This window comes from Dreissena polymorpha, chromosome 4 (assembly GCF_020536995.1).
Source record: "Dreissena polymorpha isolate Duluth1 chromosome 4, UMN_Dpol_1.0, whole genome shotgun sequence".
In the NCBI taxonomy this organism is placed as follows: domain Eukaryota; kingdom Metazoa; phylum Mollusca; class Bivalvia; order Myida; family Dreissenidae; genus Dreissena; species Dreissena polymorpha.
Window position 1 is genome coordinate 46,742,026 of NC_068358.1, and position 24,106 is coordinate 46,766,131.

A 24,106-nucleotide genomic window follows, 5' to 3' on the forward strand; every position below is an offset into this window, starting at 1 on the left:
TTTCTTGATGAAAAAGGAGACTTTTTTTTTATTTTAAGCACTTTTTTCACACAAAAAAACTCACTGACAGCATATAAAATCATGTTTTTCAAGAAAATTATTATTAAAAGCTTCACTTACAATCTAAACATACACATTGCAATTAAAATAATTAATGCTATCATGATGAGAGGAATAATTTGCAGCTTTCAAGCCGATACAAGCCTGCTACCCAAAATTAACACTTGAAATGGCGCAAATCGCTCCTTCAACAGCTTACGACACAATGTGACATTTGTTGCTCATCCAGATAGTCTCTCTCATTAAAATAAGTCCTGTTGGCTTCATTTTATTAAGTGTTCTCTTTAAAATCCAGCGTTGAAAGCTTAAGTTTTGCAAAAATGCCACAGTCCCCATGCAAAAAAGCATGTTTGCTAAGGAATTCCTGCCCAAGGGGCCACACTAATGTCAGAAAAGTCATTTGGGTGTGATTCCTCTGTAGTTCAGTGTACATTCATTTCACTACCTGGGGATGACTATCAGGATCAATTTTCCCAGCTTGGTGAAGTGTTGACCTTTCAGGATGTCGATGGATCGTCCACAAGGGCTGCACCACTGCGGCCATGGTACCGGACAGGGAGTCGGATTGAGGTGTACACAAACCCGGAGTCAGGCAAGGATCATCCAGACCTTTAATAAAATAAAATGTTAAGGCCCCTGAAACTGGCAATTATGTTCAACACTGAGATAAGGAAACACATAAAGGAGACATCATGCCATGGCTTTATCATTATTGACACGGCAAACTCGAGCAGCTGGGGACTCGGCTCTAAACAAAACAGGTATGCTCTATCAATCCGAGCAAGATGGCATGTCAGAGTTAAAAAGAGCAAACAAACATACAAAAGAGATGTAAAGGAAATTAGAAATTAAATGCCAGAAGTAATTTCAAGTATTTTTTTTTGTCTGCAAGGGTTGCTGTGGAAAATAGTGCTTAACGCATAGTTTGGCCTGTCGGGGTTCTGCTGGCAAGAACACATCGAAGTCATATCTGCCCGAGAACTGTAAGCTTGAGATAACCATATCTGATGAAGGACTGCTTGAAGAATGCATTCTAATTGTACTTGAACCAGATAGCATTGACAGCACAAGGCTTCAGACCCCCCAAAAGTGTGAGGCTTTCAATAGTGCTTACCTGATACCAGACCGCAATGCCCAAGACAGTGACTTTCTCCCGGAACTGCACAGGCCGCATCCGCAGCACAATCCTTAAGCTCAATCATGGTCTGGCTGACTCTGAAATAGTGAAATCTGAATTTACAGATGCTCCTTTTTCTAAAGGTTATGAGTTTATTGCCTATCTTAAAAGCAATCACAATGACATACTAAAGAAGACATGTGCATTTCTGAAAAGACATACAGCTGCCCGATACTCGACTAGGAAAAGGCGCTATGGTCTTCACTCTGAAATTCATTACTCTAAGGGCTTAACAGAACCAAAGCCAGATCTTACAGCTAAATGGCCCCACCTACAGCTAAATATGCTTTATAGGTTGAAAATAAAGTTATTTGTCTGAAGAACTAGCGCTATTTACTCATCAGCTATGTTGCTTCACCGGCCGCAATTCTGTAAACATAGTGTATATATGGAAATACCTAGTCTACCGCATGCGACGCACCACTACGTCCACTGTAAATACACAGCTAAGTTAGTACTCTAACGAACAAACTGAAATTCATGTTTGAATTAAACAATCAGTATGATGACTCTCATTGAAATCATGTCCAGTGCACCAGTCAGAGCAAGACAGCTAGCGGATTGTTGACCGTCTGCGGCAAAAGGGACAAATGGTCAGGCCTACAAACAAAGAGAAAAATGGCATAAATGGGTTGCATTCATGTGATTTGGCATATTTTTCATCTTGCTCTCCACCTGAAACTTCAATCTTTGGACATAATAATATTTACATTCAAGATTTGTTGGAAATGTAACCCTTACTTGTCCATACCAGGTCCCCCTCCCATCCGGAACAGTCCAAAACCACCTAAAACATCCATTTGAACCAAAATATTGACATCTCTCATCTATTTTAGCACCCAAATCATCAAAACATTCATTAAAATTCATGTTCTACTTGTCTCGATTGCAGACGAATCAATGTGACCTTGACATTGCAGTAAATGTGCTTTTTTAAGGTTATATTACACTAATTCCGATTCCCATAGGGTCCCATTATAAAACTGACAACTTTCACAGCATTTTTCTTGCCTTTTCGACGTATCAATTTTTCCGAACCTGGTATCATTTTAAAGATGGATCTGTCCTCTTCCAATAATTGCAATCAAAAACATACCGTCTCGCAACTTCTAAGAAAGTAAATCGCTGTCGAATGAACCCACCGTTGAAAAACGTGTTTCGGAATCCTAATTTCGACAAAAGCCCCACACAATAGAAAACACACCCTCAAAAGTCCATCTTTTAAGTTAGCTTCCAATCCAAGGCATCAAAGTACTCCAGACACATACAGGATATTACAAATAACCACAAAAGACATGTCTCACATTGTTAAATGGCTTATATTCAAGAAGAGAAAAGGAACTCTTTAGAAATAAGCACTACTTTCGAATGGACCACGGAGGGATACACAATGATTTAGTGTAATGTAACCTTTAAGGGAACTCAACTTTGTCCTATCCTTTTCAAACTTTCTCCACATGAGATTTAAACTATTTCCACAATGAATATGCAATTTCAGTGCATTCGGAGGGGGGAAAAGGCCTTAAAATGGCCGTTTAAAGCGGTGACTAAATTGGCCGCAGTCAAGTCGGAATGCATGATTTTTAGTCTAAGTGACGACAGCTGATTTTGTGTCTCTAATTATTGTTACGCGTAACTTTTATGGCAAAAACTGGGATCATTGCAAAAGGCCCAAATAAATGTATTGATTGTGAATCAGTGTACTTTTCTTGATGAAAAAGGAGACTTTTTTTTTATTTTAAGCACTTTTTTCACACAAAAAAACTCACTGACAGCATATAAAATCATGTTTTTCAAGAAAATTATTATTAAAAGCTTCACTTACAATCTAAACATACACATTGCAATTAAAATAATTAATGCTATCATGATGAGAGGAATAATTTGCAGCTTTCAAGCCGATACAAGCCTGCTACCCAAAATTAACACTTGAAATGGCGCAAATCGCTCCTTCAACAGCTTACGACACAATGTGACATTTGTTGCTCATCCAGATAGTCTCTCTCATTAAAATAAGTCCTGTTGGCTTCATTTTATTAAGTGTTCTCTTTAAAATCCAGCGTTGAAAGCTTAAGTTTTGCAAAAATGCCACAGTCCCCATGCAAAAAAGCATGTTTGCTAAGGAATTCCTGCCCAAGGGGCCACACTAATGTCAGAAAAGTCATTTGGGTGTGATTCCTCTGTAGTTCAGTGTACATTCATTTCACTACCTGGGGATGACTATCAGGATCAATTTTCCCAGCTTGGTGAAGTGTTGACCTTTCAGGATGTCGATGGATCGTCCACAAGGGCTGCACCACTGCGGCCATGGTACCGGACAGGGAGTCGGATTGAGGTGTACACAAACCCGGAGTCAGGCAAGGATCATCCAGACCTTTAATAAAATAAAATGTTAAGGCCCCTGAAACTGGCAATTATGTTCAACACTGAGATAAGGAAACACATAAAGGAGACATCATGCCATGGCTTTATCATTATTGACACGGCAAACTCGAGCAGCTGGGGACTCGGCTCTAAACAAAACAGGTATGCTCTATCAATCCGAGCAAGATGGCATGTCAGAGTTAAAAAGAGCAAACAAACATACAAAAGAGATGTAAAGGAAATTAGAAATTAAATGCCAGAAGTAATTTCAAGTATTTTTTTTTGTCTGCAAGGGTTGCTGTGGAAAATAGTGCTTAACGCATAGTTTGGCCTGTCGGGGTTCTGCTGGCAAGAACACATCGAAGTCATATCTGCCCGAGAACTGTAAGCTTGAGATAACCATATCTGATGAAGGACTGCTTGAAGAATGCATTCTAATTGTACTTGAACCAGATAGCATTGACAGCACAAGGCTTCAGACCCCCCAAAAGTGTGAGGCTTTCAATAGTGCTTACCTGATACCAGACCGCAATGCCCAAGACAGTGACTTTCTCCCGGAACTGCACAGGCCGCATCCGCAGCACAATCCTTAAGCTCAATCATGGTCTGGCTGACTCTGAAATAGTGAAATCTGAATTTACAGATGCTCCTTTTTCTAAAGGTTATGAGTTTATTGCCTATCTTAAAAGCAATCACAATGACATACTAAAGAAGACATGTGCATTTCTGAAAAGACATACAGCTGCCCGATACTCGACTAGGAAAAGGCGCTATGGTCTTCACTCTGAAATTCATTACTCTAAGGGCTTAACAGAACCAAAGCCAGATCTTACAGCTAAATGGCCCCACCTACAGCTAAATATGCTTTATAGGTTGAAAATAAAGTTATTTGTCTGAAGAACTAGCGCTATTTACTCATCAGCTATGTTGCTTCACCGGCCGCAATTCTGTAAACATAGTGTATATATGGAAATACCTAGTCTACCGCATGCGACGCACCACTACGTCCACTGTAAATACACAGCTAAGTTAGTACTCTAACGAACAAACTGAAATTCATGTTTGAATTAAACAATCAGTATGATGACTCTCATTGAAATCATGTCCAGTGCACCAGTCAGAGCAAGACAGCTAGCGGATTGTTGACCGTCTGCGGCAAAAGGGACAAATGGTCAGGCCTACAAACAAAGAGAAAAATGGCATAAATGGGTTGCATTCATGTGATTTGGCATATTTTTCATCTTGCTCTCCACCTGAAACTTCAATCTTTGGACATAATAATATTTACATTCAAGATTTGTTGGAAATGTAACCCTTACTTGTCCATACCAGGTCCCCCTCCCATCCGGAACAGTCCAAAACCACCTAAAACATCCATTTGAACCAAAATATTGACATCTCTCATCTATTTTAGCACCCAAATCATCAAAACATTCATTAAAATTCATGTTCTACTTGTCTCGATTGCAGACGAATCAATGTGACCTTGACATTGCAGTAAATGTGCTTTTTTAAGGTTATATTACACTAATTCCGATTCCCATAGGGTCCCATTATAAAACTGACAACTTTCACAGCATTTTTCTTGCCTTTTCGACGTATCAATTTTTCCGAACCTGGTATCATTTTAAAGATGGATCTGTCCTCTTCCAATAATTGCAATCAAAAACATACCGTCTCGCAACTTCTAAGAAAGTAAATCGCTGTCGAATGAACCCACCGTTGAAAAACGTGTTTCGGAATCCTAATTTCGACAAAAGCCCCACACAATAGAAAACACACCCTCAAAAGTCCATCTTTTAAGTTAGCTTCCAATCCAAGGCATCAAAGTACTCCAGACACATACAGGATATTACAAATAACCACAAAAGACATGTCTCACATTGTTAAATGGCTTATATTCAAGAAGAGAAAAGGAACTCTTTAGAAATAAGCACTACTTTCGAATGGACCACGGAGGGATACACAATGATTTAGTGTAATGTAACCTTTAAGGGAACTCAACTTTGTCCTATCCTTTTCAAACTTTCTCCACATGAGATTTAAACTATTTCCACAATGAATATGCAATTTCAGTGCATTCGGAGGGGGGAAAAGGCCTTAAAATGGCCGTTTAAAGCGGTGACTAAATTGGCCGCAGTCAAGTCGGAATGCATGATTTTTAGTCTAAGTGACGACAGCTGATTTTGTGTCTCTAATTATTGTTACGCGTAACTTTTATGGCAAAAACTGGGATCATTGCAAAAGGCCCAAATAAATGTATTGATTGTGAATCAGTGTACTTTTCTTGATGAAAAAGGAGACTTTTTTTTTATTTTAAGCACTTTTTTCACACAAAAAAACTCACTGACAGCATATAAAATCATGTTTTTCAAGAAAATTATTATTAAAAGCTTCACTTACAATCTAAACATACACATTGCAATTAAAATAATTAATGCTATCATGATGAGAGGAATAATTTGCAGCTTTCAAGCCGATACAAGCCTGCTACCCAAAATTAACACTTGAAATGGCGCAAATCGCTCCTTCAACAGCTTACGACACAATGTGACATTTGTTGCTCATCCAGATAGTCTCTCTCATTAAAATAAGTCCTGTTGGCTTCATTTTATTAAGTGTTCTCTTTAAAATCCAGCGTTGAAAGCTTAAGTTTTGCAAAAATGCCACAGTCCCCATGCAAAAAAGCATGTTTGCTAAGGAATTCCTGCCCAAGGGGCCACACTAATGTCAGAAAAGTCATTTGGGTGTGATTCCTCTGTAGTTCAGTGTACATTCATTTCACTACCTGGGGATGACTATCAGGATCAATTTTCCCAGCTTGGTGAAGTGTTGACCTTTCAGGATGTCGATGGATCGTCCACAAGGGCTGCACCACTGCGGCCATGGTACCGGACAGGGAGTCGGATTGAGGTGTACACAAACCCGGAGTCAGGCAAGGATCATCCAGACCTTTAATAAAATAAAATGTTAAGGCCCCTGAAACTGGCAATTATGTTCAACACTGAGATAAGGAAACACATAAAGGAGACATCATGCCATGGCTTTATCATTATTGACACGGCAAACTCGAGCAGCTGGGGACTCGGCTCTAAACAAAACAGGTATGCTCTATCAATCCGAGCAAGATGGCATGTCAGAGTTAAAAAGAGCAAACAAACATACAAAAGAGATGTAAAGGAAATTAGAAATTAAATGCCAGAAGTAATTTCAAGTATTTTTTTTTGTCTGCAAGGGTTGCTGTGGAAAATAGTGCTTAACGCATAGTTTGGCCTGTCGGGGTTCTGCTGGCAAGAACACATCGAAGTCATATCTGCCCGAGAACTGTAAGCTTGAGATAACCATATCTGATGAAGGACTGCTTGAAGAATGCATTCTAATTGTACTTGAACCAGATAGCATTGACAGCACAAGGCTTCAGACCCCCCAAAAGTGTGAGGCTTTCAATAGTGCTTACCTGATACCAGACCGCAATGCCCAAGACAGTGACTTTCTCCCGGAACTGCACAGGCCGCATCCGCAGCACAATCCTTAAGCTCAATCATGGTCTGGCTGACTCTGAAATAGTGAAATCTGAATTTACAGATGCTCCTTTTTCTAAAGGTTATGAGTTTATTGCCTATCTTAAAAGCAATCACAATGACATACTAAAGAAGACATGTGCATTTCTGAAAAGACATACAGCTGCCCGATACTCGACTAGGAAAAGGCGCTATGGTCTTCACTCTGAAATTCATTACTCTAAGGGCTTAACAGAACCAAAGCCAGATCTTACAGCTAAATGGCCCCACCTACAGCTAAATATGCTTTATAGGTTGAAAATAAAGTTATTTGTCTGAAGAACTAGCGCTATTTACTCATCAGCTATGTTGCTTCACCGGCCGCAATTCTGTAAACATAGTGTATATATGGAAATACCTAGTCTACCGCATGCGACGCACCACTACGTCCACTGTAAATACACAGCTAAGTTAGTACTCTAACGAACAAACTGAAATTCATGTTTGAATTAAACAATCAGTATGATGACTCTCATTGAAATCATGTCCAGTGCACCAGTCAGAGCAAGACAGCTAGCGGATTGTTGACCGTCTGCGGCAAAAGGGACAAATGGTCAGGCCTACAAACAAAGAGAAAAATGGCATAAATGGGTTGCATTCATGTGATTTGGCATATTTTTCATCTTGCTCTCCACCTGAAACTTCAATCTTTGGACATAATAATATTTACATTCAAGATTTGTTGGAAATGTAACCCTTACTTGTCCATACCAGGTCCCCCTCCCATCCGGAACAGTCCAAAACCACCTAAAACATCCATTTGAACCAAAATATTGACATCTCTCATCTATTTTAGCACCCAAATCATCAAAACATTCATTAAAATTCATGTTCTACTTGTCTCGATTGCAGACGAATCAATGTGACCTTGACATTGCAGTAAATGTGCTTTTTTAAGGTTATATTACACTAATTCCGATTCCCATAGGGTCCCATTATAAAACTGACAACTTTCACAGCATTTTTCTTGCCTTTTCGACGTATCAATTTTTCCGAACCTGGTATCATTTTAAAGATGGATCTGTCCTCTTCCAATAATTGCAATCAAAAACATACCGTCTCGCAACTTCTAAGAAAGTAAATCGCTGTCGAATGAACCCACCGTTGAAAAACGTGTTTCGGAATCCTAATTTCGACAAAAGCCCCACACAATAGAAAACACACCCTCAAAAGTCCATCTTTTAAGTTAGCTTCCAATCCAAGGCATCAAAGTACTCCAGACACATACAGGATATTACAAATAACCACAAAAGACATGTCTCACATTGTTAAATGGCTTATATTCAAGAAGAGAAAAGGAACTCTTTAGAAATAAGCACTACTTTCGAATGGACCACGGAGGGATACACAATGATTTAGTGTAATGTAACCTTTAAGGGAACTCAACTTTGTCCTATCCTTTTCAAACTTTCTCCACATGAGATTTAAACTATTTCCACAATGAATATGCAATTTCAGTGCATTCGGAGGGGGGAAAAGGCCTTAAAATGGCCGTTTAAAGCGGTGACTAAATTGGCCGCAGTCAAGTCGGAATGCATGATTTTTAGTCTAAGTGACGACAGCTGATTTTGTGTCTCTAATTATTGTTACGCGTAACTTTTATGGCAAAAACTGGGATCATTGCAAAAGGCCCAAATAAATGTATTGATTGTGAATCAGTGTACTTTTCTTGATGAAAAAGGAGACTTTTTTTTTATTTTAAGCACTTTTTTCACACAAAAAAACTCACTGACAGCATATAAAATCATGTTTTTCAAGAAAATTATTATTAAAAGCTTCACTTACAATCTAAACATACACATTGCAATTAAAATAATTAATGCTATCATGATGAGAGGAATAATTTGCAGCTTTCAAGCCGATACAAGCCTGCTACCCAAAATTAACACTTGAAATGGCGCAAATCGCTCCTTCAACAGCTTACGACACAATGTGACATTTGTTGCTCATCCAGATAGTCTCTCTCATTAAAATAAGTCCTGTTGGCTTCATTTTATTAAGTGTTCTCTTTAAAATCCAGCGTTGAAAGCTTAAGTTTTGCAAAAATGCCACAGTCCCCATGCAAAAAAGCATGTTTGCTAAGGAATTCCTGCCCAAGGGGCCACACTAATGTCAGAAAAGTCATTTGGGTGTGATTCCTCTGTAGTTCAGTGTACATTCATTTCACTACCTGGGGATGACTATCAGGATCAATTTTCCCAGCTTGGTGAAGTGTTGACCTTTCAGGATGTCGATGGATCGTCCACAAGGGCTGCACCACTGCGGCCATGGTACCGGACAGGGAGTCGGATTGAGGTGTACACAAACCCGGAGTCAGGCAAGGATCATCCAGACCTTTAATAAAATAAAATGTTAAGGCCCCTGAAACTGGCAATTATGTTCAACACTGAGATAAGGAAACACATAAAGGAGACATCATGCCATGGCTTTATCATTATTGACACGGCAAACTCGAGCAGCTGGGGACTCGGCTCTAAACAAAACAGGTATGCTCTATCAATCCGAGCAAGATGGCATGTCAGAGTTAAAAAGAGCAAACAAACATACAAAAGAGATGTAAAGGAAATTAGAAATTAAATGCCAGAAGTAATTTCAAGTATTTTTTTTTGTCTGCAAGGGTTGCTGTGGAAAATAGTGCTTAACGCATAGTTTGGCCTGTCGGGGTTCTGCTGGCAAGAACACATCGAAGTCATATCTGCCCGAGAACTGTAAGCTTGAGATAACCATATCTGATGAAGGACTGCTTGAAGAATGCATTCTAATTGTACTTGAACCAGATAGCATTGACAGCACAAGGCTTCAGACCCCCCAAAAGTGTGAGGCTTTCAATAGTGCTTACCTGATACCAGACCGCAATGCCCAAGACAGTGACTTTCTCCCGGAACTGCACAGGCCGCATCCGCAGCACAATCCTTAAGCTCAATCATGGTCTGGCTGACTCTGAAATAGTGAAATCTGAATTTACAGATGCTCCTTTTTCTAAAGGTTATGAGTTTATTGCCTATCTTAAAAGCAATCACAATGACATACTAAAGAAGACATGTGCATTTCTGAAAAGACATACAGCTGCCCGATACTCGACTAGGAAAAGGCGCTATGGTCTTCACTCTGAAATTCATTACTCTAAGGGCTTAACAGAACCAAAGCCAGATCTTACAGCTAAATGGCCCCACCTACAGCTAAATATGCTTTATAGGTTGAAAATAAAGTTATTTGTCTGAAGAACTAGCGCTATTTACTCATCAGCTATGTTGCTTCACCGGCCGCAATTCTGTAAACATAGTGTATATATGGAAATACCTAGTCTACCGCATGCGACGCACCACTACGTCCACTGTAAATACACAGCTAAGTTAGTACTCTAACGAACAAACTGAAATTCATGTTTGAATTAAACAATCAGTATGATGACTCTCATTGAAATCATGTCCAGTGCACCAGTCAGAGCAAGACAGCTAGCGGATTGTTGACCGTCTGCGGCAAAAGGGACAAATGGTCAGGCCTACAAACAAAGAGAAAAATGGCATAAATGGGTTGCATTCATGTGATTTGGCATATTTTTCATCTTGCTCTCCACCTGAAACTTCAATCTTTGGACATAATAATATTTACATTCAAGATTTGTTGGAAATGTAACCCTTACTTGTCCATACCAGGTCCCCCTCCCATCCGGAACAGTCCAAAACCACCTAAAACATCCATTTGAACCAAAATATTGACATCTCTCATCTATTTTAGCACCCAAATCATCAAAACATTCATTAAAATTCATGTTCTACTTGTCTCGATTGCAGACGAATCAATGTGACCTTGACATTGCAGTAAATGTGCTTTTTTAAGGTTATATTACACTAATTCCGATTCCCATAGGGTCCCATTATAAAACTGACAACTTTCACAGCATTTTTCTTGCCTTTTCGACGTATCAATTTTTCCGAACCTGGTATCATTTTAAAGATGGATCTGTCCTCTTCCAATAATTGCAATCAAAAACATACCGTCTCGCAACTTCTAAGAAAGTAAATCGCTGTCGAATGAACCCACCGTTGAAAAACGTGTTTCGGAATCCTAATTTCGACAAAAGCCCCACACAATAGAAAACACACCCTCAAAAGTCCATCTTTTAAGTTAGCTTCCAATCCAAGGCATCAAAGTACTCCAGACACATACAGGATATTACAAATAACCACAAAAGACATGTCTCACATTGTTAAATGGCTTATATTCAAGAAGAGAAAAGGAACTCTTTAGAAATAAGCACTACTTTCGAATGGACCACGGAGGGATACACAATGATTTAGTGTAATGTAACCTTTAAGGGAACTCAACTTTGTCCTATCCTTTTCAAACTTTCTCCACATGAGATTTAAACTATTTCCACAATGAATATGCAATTTCAGTGCATTCGGAGGGGGGAAAAGGCCTTAAAATGGCCGTTTAAAGCGGTGACTAAATTGGCCGCAGTCAAGTCGGAATGCATGATTTTTAGTCTAAGTGACGACAGCTGATTTTGTGTCTCTAATTATTGTTACGCGTAACTTTTATGGCAAAAACTGGGATCATTGCAAAAGGCCCAAATAAATGTATTGATTGTGAATCAGTGTACTTTTCTTGATGAAAAAGGAGACTTTTTTTTTATTTTAAGCACTTTTTTCACACAAAAAAACTCACTGACAGCATATAAAATCATGTTTTTCAAGAAAATTATTATTAAAAGCTTCACTTACAATCTAAACATACACATTGCAATTAAAATAATTAATGCTATCATGATGAGAGGAATAATTTGCAGCTTTCAAGCCGATACAAGCCTGCTACCCAAAATTAACACTTGAAATGGCGCAAATCGCTCCTTCAACAGCTTACGACACAATGTGACATTTGTTGCTCATCCAGATAGTCTCTCTCATTAAAATAAGTCCTGTTGGCTTCATTTTATTAAGTGTTCTCTTTAAAATCCAGCGTTGAAAGCTTAAGTTTTGCAAAAATGCCACAGTCCCCATGCAAAAAAGCATGTTTGCTAAGGAATTCCTGCCCAAGGGGCCACACTAATGTCAGAAAAGTCATTTGGGTGTGATTCCTCTGTAGTTCAGTGTACATTCATTTCACTACCTGGGGATGACTATCAGGATCAATTTTCCCAGCTTGGTGAAGTGTTGACCTTTCAGGATGTCGATGGATCGTCCACAAGGGCTGCACCACTGCGGCCATGGTACCGGACAGGGAGTCGGATTGAGGTGTACACAAACCCGGAGTCAGGCAAGGATCATCCAGACCTTTAATAAAATAAAATGTTAAGGCCCCTGAAACTGGCAATTATGTTCAACACTGAGATAAGGAAACACATAAAGGAGACATCATGCCATGGCTTTATCATTATTGACACGGCAAACTCGAGCAGCTGGGGACTCGGCTCTAAACAAAACAGGTATGCTCTATCAATCCGAGCAAGATGGCATGTCAGAGTTAAAAAGAGCAAACAAACATACAAAAGAGATGTAAAGGAAATTAGAAATTAAATGCCAGAAGTAATTTCAAGTATTTTTTTTTGTCTGCAAGGGTTGCTGTGGAAAATAGTGCTTAACGCATAGTTTGGCCTGTCGGGGTTCTGCTGGCAAGAACACATCGAAGTCATATCTGCCCGAGAACTGTAAGCTTGAGATAACCATATCTGATGAAGGACTGCTTGAAGAATGCATTCTAATTGTACTTGAACCAGATAGCATTGACAGCACAAGGCTTCAGACCCCCCAAAAGTGTGAGGCTTTCAATAGTGCTTACCTGATACCAGACCGCAATGCCCAAGACAGTGACTTTCTCCCGGAACTGCACAGGCCGCATCCGCAGCACAATCCTTAAGCTCAATCATGGTCTGGCTGACTCTGAAATAGTGAAATCTGAATTTACAGATGCTCCTTTTTCTAAAGGTTATGAGTTTATTGCCTATCTTAAAAGCAATCACAATGACATACTAAAGAAGACATGTGCATTTCTGAAAAGACATACAGCTGCCCGATACTCGACTAGGAAAAGGCGCTATGGTCTTCACTCTGAAATTCATTACTCTAAGGGCTTAACAGAACCAAAGCCAGATCTTACAGCTAAATGGCCCCACCTACAGCTAAATATGCTTTATAGGTTGAAAATAAAGTTATTTGTCTGAAGAACTAGCGCTATTTACTCATCAGCTATGTTGCTTCACCGGCCGCAATTCTGTAAACATAGTGTATATATGGAAATACCTAGTCTACCGCATGCGACGCACCACTACGTCCACTGTAAATACACAGCTAAGTTAGTACTCTAACGAACAAACTGAAATTCATGTTTGAATTAAACAATCAGTATGATGACTCTCATTGAAATCATGTCCAGTGCACCAGTCAGAGCAAGACAGCTAGCGGATTGTTGACCGTCTGCGGCAAAAGGGACAAATGGTCAGGCCTACAAACAAAGAGAAAAATGGCATAAATGGGTTGCATTCATGTGATTTGGCATATTTTTCATCTTGCTCTCCACCTGAAACTTCAATCTTTGGACATAATAATATTTACATTCAAGATTTGTTGGAAATGTAACCCTTACTTGTCCATACCAGGTCCCCCTCCCATCCGGAACAGTCCAAAACCACCTAAAACATCCATTTGAACCAAAATATTGACATCTCTCATCTATTTTAGCACCCAAATCATCAAAACATTCATTAAAATTCATGTTCTACTTGTCTCGATTGCAGACGAATCAATGTGACCTTGACATTGCAGTAAATGTGCTTTTTTAAGGTTATATTACACTAATTCCGATTCCCATAGGGTCCCATTATAAAACTGACAACTTTCACAGCATTTTTCTTGCCTTTTCGACGTATCAATTTTTCCGAACCTGGTATCATTTTAAAGATGGATCTGTCCTCTTCCAATAATTGCAATCAAAAACATACCGTCTCGCAACTTCTAAGAAAGTAAATCGCTGTCGAATGAACCCACCGTTGAAAAACGTGTTTCGGAATCCTAATTTCGACAAAAGCCCCACACAATAGAAAACACACCCTCAAAAGTCCATCTTTTAAGTTAGCTTCCAATCCAAGGCATCAAAGTACTCCAGACACATACAGGATATTACAAATAACCACAAAAGACATGTCTCACATTGTTAAATGGCTTATATTCAAGAAGAGAAAAGGAACTCTTTAGAAATAAGCACTACTTTCGAATGGACCACGGAGGGATACACAATGATTTAGTGTAATGTAACCTTTAAGGGAACTCAACTTTGTCCTATCCTTTTCAAACTTTCTCCACATGAGATTTAAACTATTTCCACAATGAATATGCAATTTCAGTGCATTCGGAGGGGGGAAAAGGCCTTAAAATGGCCGTTTAAAGCGGTGACTAAATTGGCCGCAGTCAAGTCGGAATGCATGATTTTTAGTCTAAGTGACGACAGCTGATTTTGTGTCTCTAATTATTGTTACGCGTAACTTTTATGGCAAAAACTGGGATCATTGCAAAAGGCCCAAATAAATGTATTGATTGTGAATCAGTGTACTTTTCTTGATGAAAAAGGAGACTTTTTTTTTATTTTAAGCACTTTTTTCACACAAAAAAACTCACTGACAGCATATAAAATCATGTTTTTCAAGAAAATTATTATTAAAAGCTTCACTTACAATCTAAACATACACATTGCAATTAAAATAATTAATGCTATCATGATGAGAGGAATAATTTGCAGCTTTCAAGCCGATACAAGCCTGCTACCCAAAATTAACACTTGAAATGGCGCAAATCGCTCCTTCAACAGCTTACGACACAATGTGACATTTGTTGCTCATCCAGATAGTCTCTCTCATTAAAATAAGTCCTGTTGGCTTCATTTTATTAAGTGTTCTCTTTAAAATCCAGCGTTGAAAGCTTAAGTTTTGCAAAAATGCCACAGTCCCCATGCAAAAAAGCATGTTTGCTAAGGAATTCCTGCCCAAGGGGCCACACTAATGTCAGAAAAGTCATTTGGGTGTGATTCCTCTGTAGTTCAGTGTACATTCATTTCACTACCTGGGGATGACTATCAGGATCAATTTTCCCAGCTTGGTGAAGTGTTGACCTTTCAGGATGTCGATGGATCGTCCACAAGGGCTGCACCACTGCGGCCATGGTACCGGACAGGGAGTCGGATTGAGGTGTACACAAACCCGGAGTCAGGCAAGGATCATCCAGACCTTTAATAAAATAAAATGTTAAGGCCCCTGAAACTGGCAATTATGTTCAACACTGAGATAAGGAAACACATAAAGGAGACATCATGCCATGGCTTTATCATTATTGACACGGCAAACTCGAGCAGCTGGGGACTCGGCTCTAAACAAAACAGGTATGCTCTATCAATCCGAGCAAGATGGCATGTCAGAGTTAAAAAGAGCAAACAAACATACAAAAGAGATGTAAAGGAAATTAGAAATTAAATGCCAGAAGTAATTTCAAGTATTTTTTTTTGTCTGCAAGGGTTGCTGTGGAAAATAGTGCTTAACGCATAGTTTGGCCTGTCGGGGTTCTGCTGGCAAGAACACATCGAAGTCATATCTGCCCGAGAACTGTAAGCTTGAGATAACCATATCTGATGAAGGACTGCTTGAAGAATGCATTCTAATTGTACTTGAACCAGATAGCATTGACAGCACAAGGCTTCAGACCCCCCAAAAGTGTGAGGCTTTCAATAGTGCTTACCTGATACCAGACCGCAATGCCCAAGACAGTGACTTTCTCCCGGAACTGCACAGGCCGCATCCGCAGCACAATCCTTAAGCTCAATCATGGTCTGGCTGACTCTGAAATAGTGAAATCTGAATTTACAGATGCTCCTTTTTCTAAAGGTTATGAGTTTATTGCCTATCTTAAAAGCAATCACAATGACATACTAAAGAAGACATGTGCATTTCTGAAAAGACATACAGCTGCCCGATACTCGACTAGGAAAAGGCGCTATGGTCTTCACTCTGAAATTCATTACTCTAAGGGCTTAACAGAACCAAAGCCAGATCTTACAGCTAAATGGCCCCACCTACAGCTAAATATGCTTTATAGGTTGAAAATAAAGTTATTTGTCTGAAGAACTAGCGCTATTTACTCATCAGCTATGTTGCTTCACCGGCCGCAATTCTGTAAACATAGTGTATATATGGAAATACCTAGTCTACCGCATGCGACGCACCACTACGTCCACTGTAAATACACAGCTAAGTTAGTACTCTAACGAACAAACTGAAATTCATGTTTGAATTAAACAATCAGTATGATGACTCTCATTGAAATCATGTCCAGTGCACCAGTCAGAGCAAGACAGCTAGCGGATTGTTGACCGTCTGCGGCAAAAGGGACAAATGGTCAGGCCTACAAACAAAGAGAAAAATGGCATAAATGGGTTGCATTCATGTGATTTGGCATATTTTTCATCTTGCTCTCCACCTGAAACTTCAATCTTTGGACATAATAATATTTACATTCAAGATTTGTTGGAAATGTAACCCTTACTTGTCCATACCAGGTCCCCCTCCCATCCGGAACAGTCCAAAACCACCTAAAACATCCATTTGAACCAAAATATTGACATCTCTCATCTATTTTAGCACCCAAATCATCAAAACATTCATTAAAATTCATGTTCTACTTGTCTCGATTGCAGACGAATCAATGTGACCTTGACATTGCAGTAAATGTGCTTTTTTAAGGTTATATTACACTAATTCCGATTCCCATAGGGTCCCATTATAAAACTGACAACTTTCACAGCATTTTTCTTGCCTTTTCGACGTATCAATTTTTCCGAACCTGGTATCATTTTAAAGATGGATCTGTCCTCTTCCAATAATTGCAATCAAAAACATACCGTCTCGCAACTTCTAAGAAAGTAAATCGCTGTCGAATGAACCCACCGTTGAAAAACGTGTTTCGGAATCCTAATTTCGACAAAAGCCCCACACAATAGAAAACACACCCTCAAAAGTCCATCTTTTAAGTTAGCTTCCAATCCAAGGCATCAAAGTACTCCAGACACATACAGGATATTACAAATAACCACAAAAGACATGTCTCACATTGTTAAATGGCTTATATTCAAGAAGAGAAAAGGAACTCTTTAGAAATAAGCACTACTTTCGAATGGACCACGGAGGGATACACAATGATTTAGTGTAATGTAACCTTTAAGGGAACTCAACTTTGTCCTATCCTTTTCAAACTTTCTCCACATGAGATTTAAACTATTTCCACAATGAATATGCAATTTCAGTGCATTCGGAGGGGGGAAAAGGCCTTAAAATGGCCGTTTAAAGCGGTGACTAAATTGGCCGCAGTCAAGTCGGAATGCATGATTTTTAGTCTAAGTGACGACAGCTGATTTTGTGTCTCTAATTATTGTTACGCGTAACTTTTATGGCAAAAACTGGGATCATTGCATGCGAAATTCACCAATATCAGCAAAGGCCCAAATAAATGTATTGATTGTGAATCAGTGTACTTTTCTTGATGAAAAAGGAGACTTTTTTTTTATTTTAAGCACTTTTTTCACACAAAAAAACTCACTGACAGCATATAAAATCATGTTTTTCAAGAAAATTATTATTAAAAGCTTCACTTACAATCTAAACATACACATTGCAATTAAAATAATTAATGCTATCATGATGAGAGGAATAATTTGCAGCTTTCAAGCCGATACAAGCCTGCTACCCAAAATTAACACTTGAAATGGCGCAAATCGCTCCTTCAACAGCTTACGACACAATGTGACATTTGTTGCTCATCCAGATAGTCTCTCTCATTAAAATAAGTCCTGTTGGCTTCATTTTATTAAGTGTTCTCTTTAAAATCCAGCGTTGAAAGCTTAAGTTTTGCAAAAATGCCACAGTCCCCATGCAAAAAAGCATGTTTGCTAAGGAATTCCTGCCCAAGGGGCCACACTAATGTCAGAAAAGTCATTTGGGTGTGATTCCTCTGTAGTTCAGTGTACATTCATTTCACTACCTGGGGATGACTATCAGGATCAATTTTCCCAGCTTGGTGAAGTGTTGACCTTTCAGGATGTCGATGGATCGTCCACAAGGGCTGCACCACTGCGGCCATGGTACCGGACAGGGAGTCGGATTGAGGTGTACACAAACCCGGAGTCAGGCAAGGATCATCCAGACCTTTAATAAAATAAAATGTTAAGGCCCCTGAAACTGGCAATTATGTTCAACACTGAGATAAGGAAACACATAAAGGAGACATCATGCCATGGCTTTATCATTATTGACACGGCAAACTCGAGCAGCTGGGGACTCGGCTCTAAACAAAACAGGTATGCTCTATCAATCCGAGCAAGATGGCATGTCAGAGTTAAAAAGAGCAAACAAACATACAAAAGAGATGTAAAGGAAATTAGAAATTAAATGCCAGAAGTAATTTCAAGTATTTTTTTTTGTCTGCAAGGGTTTGCTGTGGAAAATAGTGCTTAACGCATAGTTTGGCCTGTCGGGGTTCTGCTGGCAAGAACACATCGAAGTCATATCTGCCCGAGAACTGTAAGCTTGAGATAACCATATCTGATGAAGGACTGCTTGAAGAATGCATTCTAATTGTACTTGAACCAGATAGCATTGACAGCACAAGGCTTCAGACCCCCCAAAAGTGTGAGGCTTTCAATAGTGCTTACCTGATACCAGACCGCAATGCCCAAGACAGTGACTTTCTCCCGGAACTGCACAGGCCGCATCCGCAGCACAATCCTTAAGCTCAATCATGGTCTGGCTGACTCTGAAATAGTGAAATCTGAATTTACAGATGCTCCTTTTTCTAAAGGTTATGAGTTTATTGCCTATCTTAAAAGCAATCACAATGACATACTAAAGAAGACATGTGCATTTCTGAAAAGACATACAGCTGCCCGATACTCGACTAGGAAAAGGCGCTATGGTCTTCACTCTGAAATTCATTACTCTAAGGGCTTAACAGAACCAAAGCCAGATCTTACAGCTAAATGGCCCCACCTACAGCTAAATATGCTTTATAGGTTGAAAATAAAGTTATTTGTCTGAAGAACTAGCGCTATTTACTCATCAGCTATGTTGCTTCACCGGCCGCAATTCTGTAAACATAGTGTATATATGGAAATACCTAGTCTATACCGCATGCGACGCACCACTACGTCCACTGTAAATACACAGCTAAGTTAGTACTCTAACGAACAAACTGAAATTCATGTTTGAATTAAACAATCAGTATGATGACTCTCATTGAAATCATGTCCAGTGCACCAGTCAGAGCAAGACAGCTAGCGGATTGTTGACCGTCTGCGGCAAAAGGGACAAATGGTCAGGCCTACAAACAAGAGGAAAAAATGGCATAAATGGGTTGCATTCATGTGATTTGGCATATTTTTCATCTTGCTCTCCACCTGAAACTTCAATCTTTGGACATAATAATATTTACATTCAAGATTTGTTGGAAATGTAACCCTTACTTGTCCATACCAGGTCCCCCTCCCATCCGGAACAGTCCAAAACCACCTAAAACATCCATTTGAACCAAAATATTGACATCTCTCATCTATTTTAGCACCCAAATCATCAAAACATTCATTAAAATTCATGTTCTACTTGTCTCGATTGCAGACGAATCAATGTGACCTTGACATTGCAGTAAATGTGCTTTTTTAAGGTTATATTACACTAATTCCGATTCCCATAGGGTCCCATTATAAAACTGACAACTTTCACAGCATTTTTCTTGCCTTTTCGACGTATCAATTTTTCCGAACCTGGTATCATTTTAAAGATGGATCTGTCCTCTTCCAATAATTGCAATCAAAAACATACCGTCTCGCAACTTCTAAGAAAGTAAATCGCTGTCGAATGAACCCACCGTTGAAAAACGTGTTTCGGAATCCTAATTTCGACAAAAAGCCCCCACACAATAGAAAACACACCCTCAAAAGTCCATCTTTTAAGTTAGCTTCCAATCCAAGGCATCAAAGTACTCCAGACACATACAGGATATTACAAATAACCACAAAAGACATGTCTCACATTGTTAAATGGCTTATATTCAAGAAGAGAAAAGGAACTCTTTAGAAATAGGCACTACTTTCGAATGGACCACGGAGGGATACACAATGATTTAGTGTAATGTAACCTTAAGGGAACTCAACTTTGTCCTATCCTTTTCAAACTTTCTCCACATGAGATTTAAACTATTTCCACAATGAATATGCAATTTCAGTGCATTCGGAGGGGGGAAAAGGCCTTAAAATGGCCGTTTAAAGCGGTGACTAAATTGGCCGCAGTCAAGTCGGAATGCATGATTTTTAGTCTAAGTGACGACAGCTGATTTTGTGTCTCTAATTATTGTTACGCGTAACTTTTATGGCAAAAAACTGGGATCATTGCATGCGAAATTCCCCATATATCAGCAAAAGGCCCAAATAATGTATTGATTGTGAATCAGTGTACTTTTCTTGATGAAAAAGGAGACTTTTTTTTATTTTAAGCACTTTTTTCACACAAAAAAACTCACTGACAGCATATAAAATCATGTTTTTCAAGAAAATTATTATTAAAAGCTTCACTTACAATCTAACATACACATTGCAATTAAAATAATTAATGCTATCATGATGAGAGGAATAATTTGCAGCTTTCAAGCCGATACAAGCCTGCTACCCAAAATTAACACTTGAAATGGCGCAATCGCTCCTTCAACAGCTTACGACACAATGTGACATTTGTTGCTCATCCAGATAGTCTCTCTCATTAAAATAAGTCCTGTTGGCTTCATTTTATTAAGTGTTCTCTTTAAAATCCAGCGTTGAAAGCTTAAGTTTTGCAAAAATGCCACAGTCCCCATGCAAAAAGCATGTTTGCTAAGGAATTCCTGCCCGAGGGGCCACACTAATGTCAGAAAAGTCATTGGGTGTGATTCTCTGTAGTTCAGTGTACATTCATTTCACTACCTGGGGATGACTATCAGGATCAATTTTTCCCAGCTTGGTGAAGTGTTGACCTTTCAGGATGTCGATGGATCGTCCACAAGGGCTGCACCACTGCGGCCATGGTACCGGACAGGGAGTCGGATTGAGGTGTACACAAACCCGGAGTCAGGCAAGGATCATCCAGACCTTTAATAAAATAAAATGTTAAGGCCCCTGAACTGGCAATTATGTTCAACACTGAGATAAGGAAACACATAAAGGAGACATCATGCCATGGCTTTATCATTATTGACACTGGCAAACTCGAGCAGCTGGGGACTCGGCTCTAAACAAAACAGGTATGCTCTATCAATCCGAGCAAGATGGCATGTCAGAGTTAAAAAGAGCAAACAAACATACAAAAGAGATGTAAAGGAAATTAGAAATTAAATGCCAGAAGTAATTTCAAGTATTTTTTTTTGTCTGCAAGGGTTGCTGTGGAAAATAGTGCTTAACGCATAGTTTGGCCTGTCGGGGTTCTGCTGGCAAGAACACATCGAAGTCATATCTGCCCGAGAACTGTAAGCTTGAGATAACCATATCTGATGAAGGACTGCTTGAAGAATGCATTCTAATTGTACTTGAACCAGATAGCATTGACAGCACAAGGCTTCAGACCCCCCAAAAGTGTGAGGCTTTCAATAGTGCTTACCTGATACCAGACCGCAATGCCCAAGACAGTGACTTTCTCCCGGAACTGCACAGGCCGCATCCGCAGCACAATCCTTAAGCTCAATCATGGTCTGGCTGACTCTGAAATAGTGAAATCTGAATTTACAGATGCTCCTTTTTCTAAAGGTTATGAGTTTATTGCCTATCTTAAAAGCAATCACAATGACATACTAAAGAAGACATGTGCATTTCTGAAAAGACATACAGCTGCCCGATACTCGACTAGGAAAAGGCGCTATGGTCTTCACTCTGAAATTCATTACTCTAAGGGCTTAACAGAACCAAAGCCAGATCTTACAGCTAAATGGCCCCACCTACAGCTAAATATGCTTTATAGGTTGAAAATAAAGTTATTTGTCTGAAGAACTAGCGCTATTTACTCATCAGCTATGTTGCTTCACCGGCCGCAATTCTGTAAACATAGTGTATATATGGAAATACCTAGTCTACCCGCATGCGACGCACCACTACGTCCACTGTAAATACACAGCTAAGTTAGTACTCTAACGAACAAACTGAAATTCATGTTTGAATTAAACAATCAGTATGATGACTCTCATTGAAATCATGTCCAGTGCACCAGTCAGAGCAAGACAGCTAGCGGATTGTTGACCGTCTGCGGCAAAAGGGACAAATGGTCAGGCCTACAAACAAAGAGAAAAATGGCAATAATGGGTTGCATTCATGTGATTTGGCATATTTTTCATCTTGCTCCTCCACCTGAAACTTCAATCTTTTGGACATAATAATATTTACACTTCAAGATTTGTTGGAAATGTAACCCTTACTTGTCCATACCAGGTCCCCCTCCCATCCGGAAACAGTCCAAAACCACCTAAACATCCATTTGAACCAAAAATATTGACATCTCTCATCTATTTTAGCACCCAAATCATCAAACATTCATTACAATTCATGTTCTACTTGTCTCGCTTGCAGACGAATCAATGTGACCTTGACATTGCAGTAAATGTGCTTTTTTAAGGTTATATTACACTAATTCCGATTCCCATAGGGTCCCATTATAAAACTGACAACTTTCACAGCATTTTTCTTGCCTTTTCGACGTATCAATTTTTCCGAACTGGTCTCATTTTAAAGATGGATCTGTCCTCTTCCAATATTGCAAATCAAAAACTACCGTCTCGCAACTTCTAAGAAGTAAATCGCTGTCGAATGAAACCACCGTTGAAAAACGTGTTTCGGAATCCTAAATTTCGACAAAAGCCCCACACAATAGAAAAACACCACCCTCAAAAGTCCATCTTTTAAGTTAGCTTCCAATCCAAGGCATCAAAGTACTCCAGACACATACAGGATATTACAAATAACCACAAAAGACATGTCTCACATTGTTAAATGGCTTATTATTAAGAAGAGAAAGGAACTCTTTAGAAATAAGCACTACTTTCGAATGGACCACGGAGGGATACACAATGATTTAAGTGTAATGTAACCTTTAAGGGAACTCAACTGTGTCCTATCCTTTCAAACTTTTCCACATGAGATTTTTAAACTATTTCCACAATGAACATGCAATTTCAGTGCATTGGAGGGGGAAAAGGCCTTAAAATGGCCGTTTAAATCGGTGACTAATTGGCCGCAGTCAAGCGGAATGCATGATTTTAGTCTAAGTGACGACAGCTGATTTTGTGTCTCTAATTATTGTACGCGTAACTTTTATGGCAAAAACTGGGATCATTGCAAAGGCCCAAATAAATGTATTGATTGTGAATCAGTGTACTTTTCTTGATGAAAAAGGAGACTTTTTTGTATTTTAAGCACTTTTTCACACAAAAAAACTCACTGACAGCATATAAAATCATGTTTTTCAAGAAAATTATTATTAAAGCTTCACTTACAATCTAAACATACCACATGCAATTAATTAATATATTAATGCTATCATGATGAGAGGAATAATTTGCAGATTTCAAGCCGATACAAGCCTGATACCCCAAAATTAACACTTGAAATGGCGCAAATCGCTTCCTCAACAGCTACGACACAATGTGACATTTGTTGCTCATCCAGATAGTCTCTCTCATTAAATAAGTCCATGTGGCTTCATTTTATAAGTGTTCTCTTTTAAAATCCAGCGTTGAAAGCTTAAGTTTTGCAAAAATGCCACAGTCCCCATGCAAAAAAGCATGTTTGCTAAGGAATTCCTGCCAAGGGGCCACACTAATGTCAGAAAAGTCATTTGGTGTGATTCCTCTGTGTTCAGTGTAAATTCATTTCACTACCTGGGGATGACTATCAGGATCAATTT

At 39.2% G+C, this 24,106-nt stretch overlaps 7 long non-coding RNA genes across 7 annotated transcripts; all 7 read right to left on the reverse strand.

Moving 5' to 3' along the window:
* Positions 1-79: 79 nt before the first annotated feature.
* On the reverse strand, positions 80-2,891 carry LOC127876639 (uncharacterized). The gene is made up of 2 exons (XR_008047990.1): positions 1,175-2,891; positions 80-669 (listed from the first exon to the last, which is right to left on the reverse strand). It is a non-coding gene; the product is annotated as an uncharacterized LOC127876639 (long non-coding RNA).
* Positions 2,892-3,021: 130 nt separating this feature from the next.
* Positions 3,022-5,833, reverse strand: LOC127876640 (uncharacterized). Its single transcript, XR_008047991.1, has 2 exons — positions 4,117-5,833; positions 3,022-3,611 (listed from the first exon to the last, which is right to left on the reverse strand). It is a non-coding gene; the product is annotated as an uncharacterized LOC127876640 (long non-coding RNA).
* Positions 5,834-5,963: 130 nt separating this feature from the next.
* LOC127876641 (uncharacterized) lies at positions 5,964-8,775 on the reverse strand. The gene is made up of 2 exons (XR_008047992.1): positions 7,059-8,775; positions 5,964-6,553 (listed from the first exon to the last, which is right to left on the reverse strand). It is a non-coding gene; the product is annotated as an uncharacterized LOC127876641 (long non-coding RNA).
* Positions 8,776-8,905: 130 nt separating this feature from the next.
* On the reverse strand, positions 8,906-11,717 carry LOC127876642 (uncharacterized). The gene is made up of 2 exons (XR_008047994.1): positions 10,001-11,717; positions 8,906-9,495 (listed from the first exon to the last, which is right to left on the reverse strand). It is a non-coding gene; the product is annotated as an uncharacterized LOC127876642 (long non-coding RNA).
* A 130-nt stretch (positions 11,718-11,847) lies between these two features.
* Positions 11,848-14,659, reverse strand: LOC127876643 (uncharacterized). Its single transcript, XR_008047995.1, has 2 exons — positions 12,943-14,659; positions 11,848-12,437 (listed from the first exon to the last, which is right to left on the reverse strand). It is a non-coding gene; the product is annotated as an uncharacterized LOC127876643 (long non-coding RNA).
* A 130-nt stretch (positions 14,660-14,789) lies between these two features.
* On the reverse strand, positions 14,790-17,631 carry LOC127876644 (uncharacterized). The gene is made up of 2 exons (XR_008047996.1): positions 15,885-17,631; positions 14,790-15,379 (listed from the first exon to the last, which is right to left on the reverse strand). It is a non-coding gene; the product is annotated as an uncharacterized LOC127876644 (long non-coding RNA).
* Positions 17,632-17,753: 122 nt separating this feature from the next.
* On the reverse strand, positions 17,754-19,312 carry LOC127876645 (uncharacterized). The gene is made up of 2 exons (XR_008047997.1): positions 18,850-19,312; positions 17,754-18,343 (listed from the first exon to the last, which is right to left on the reverse strand). It is a non-coding gene; the product is annotated as an uncharacterized LOC127876645 (long non-coding RNA).
* Between the last annotated feature and the right edge of the window lie 4,794 nt (positions 19,313-24,106).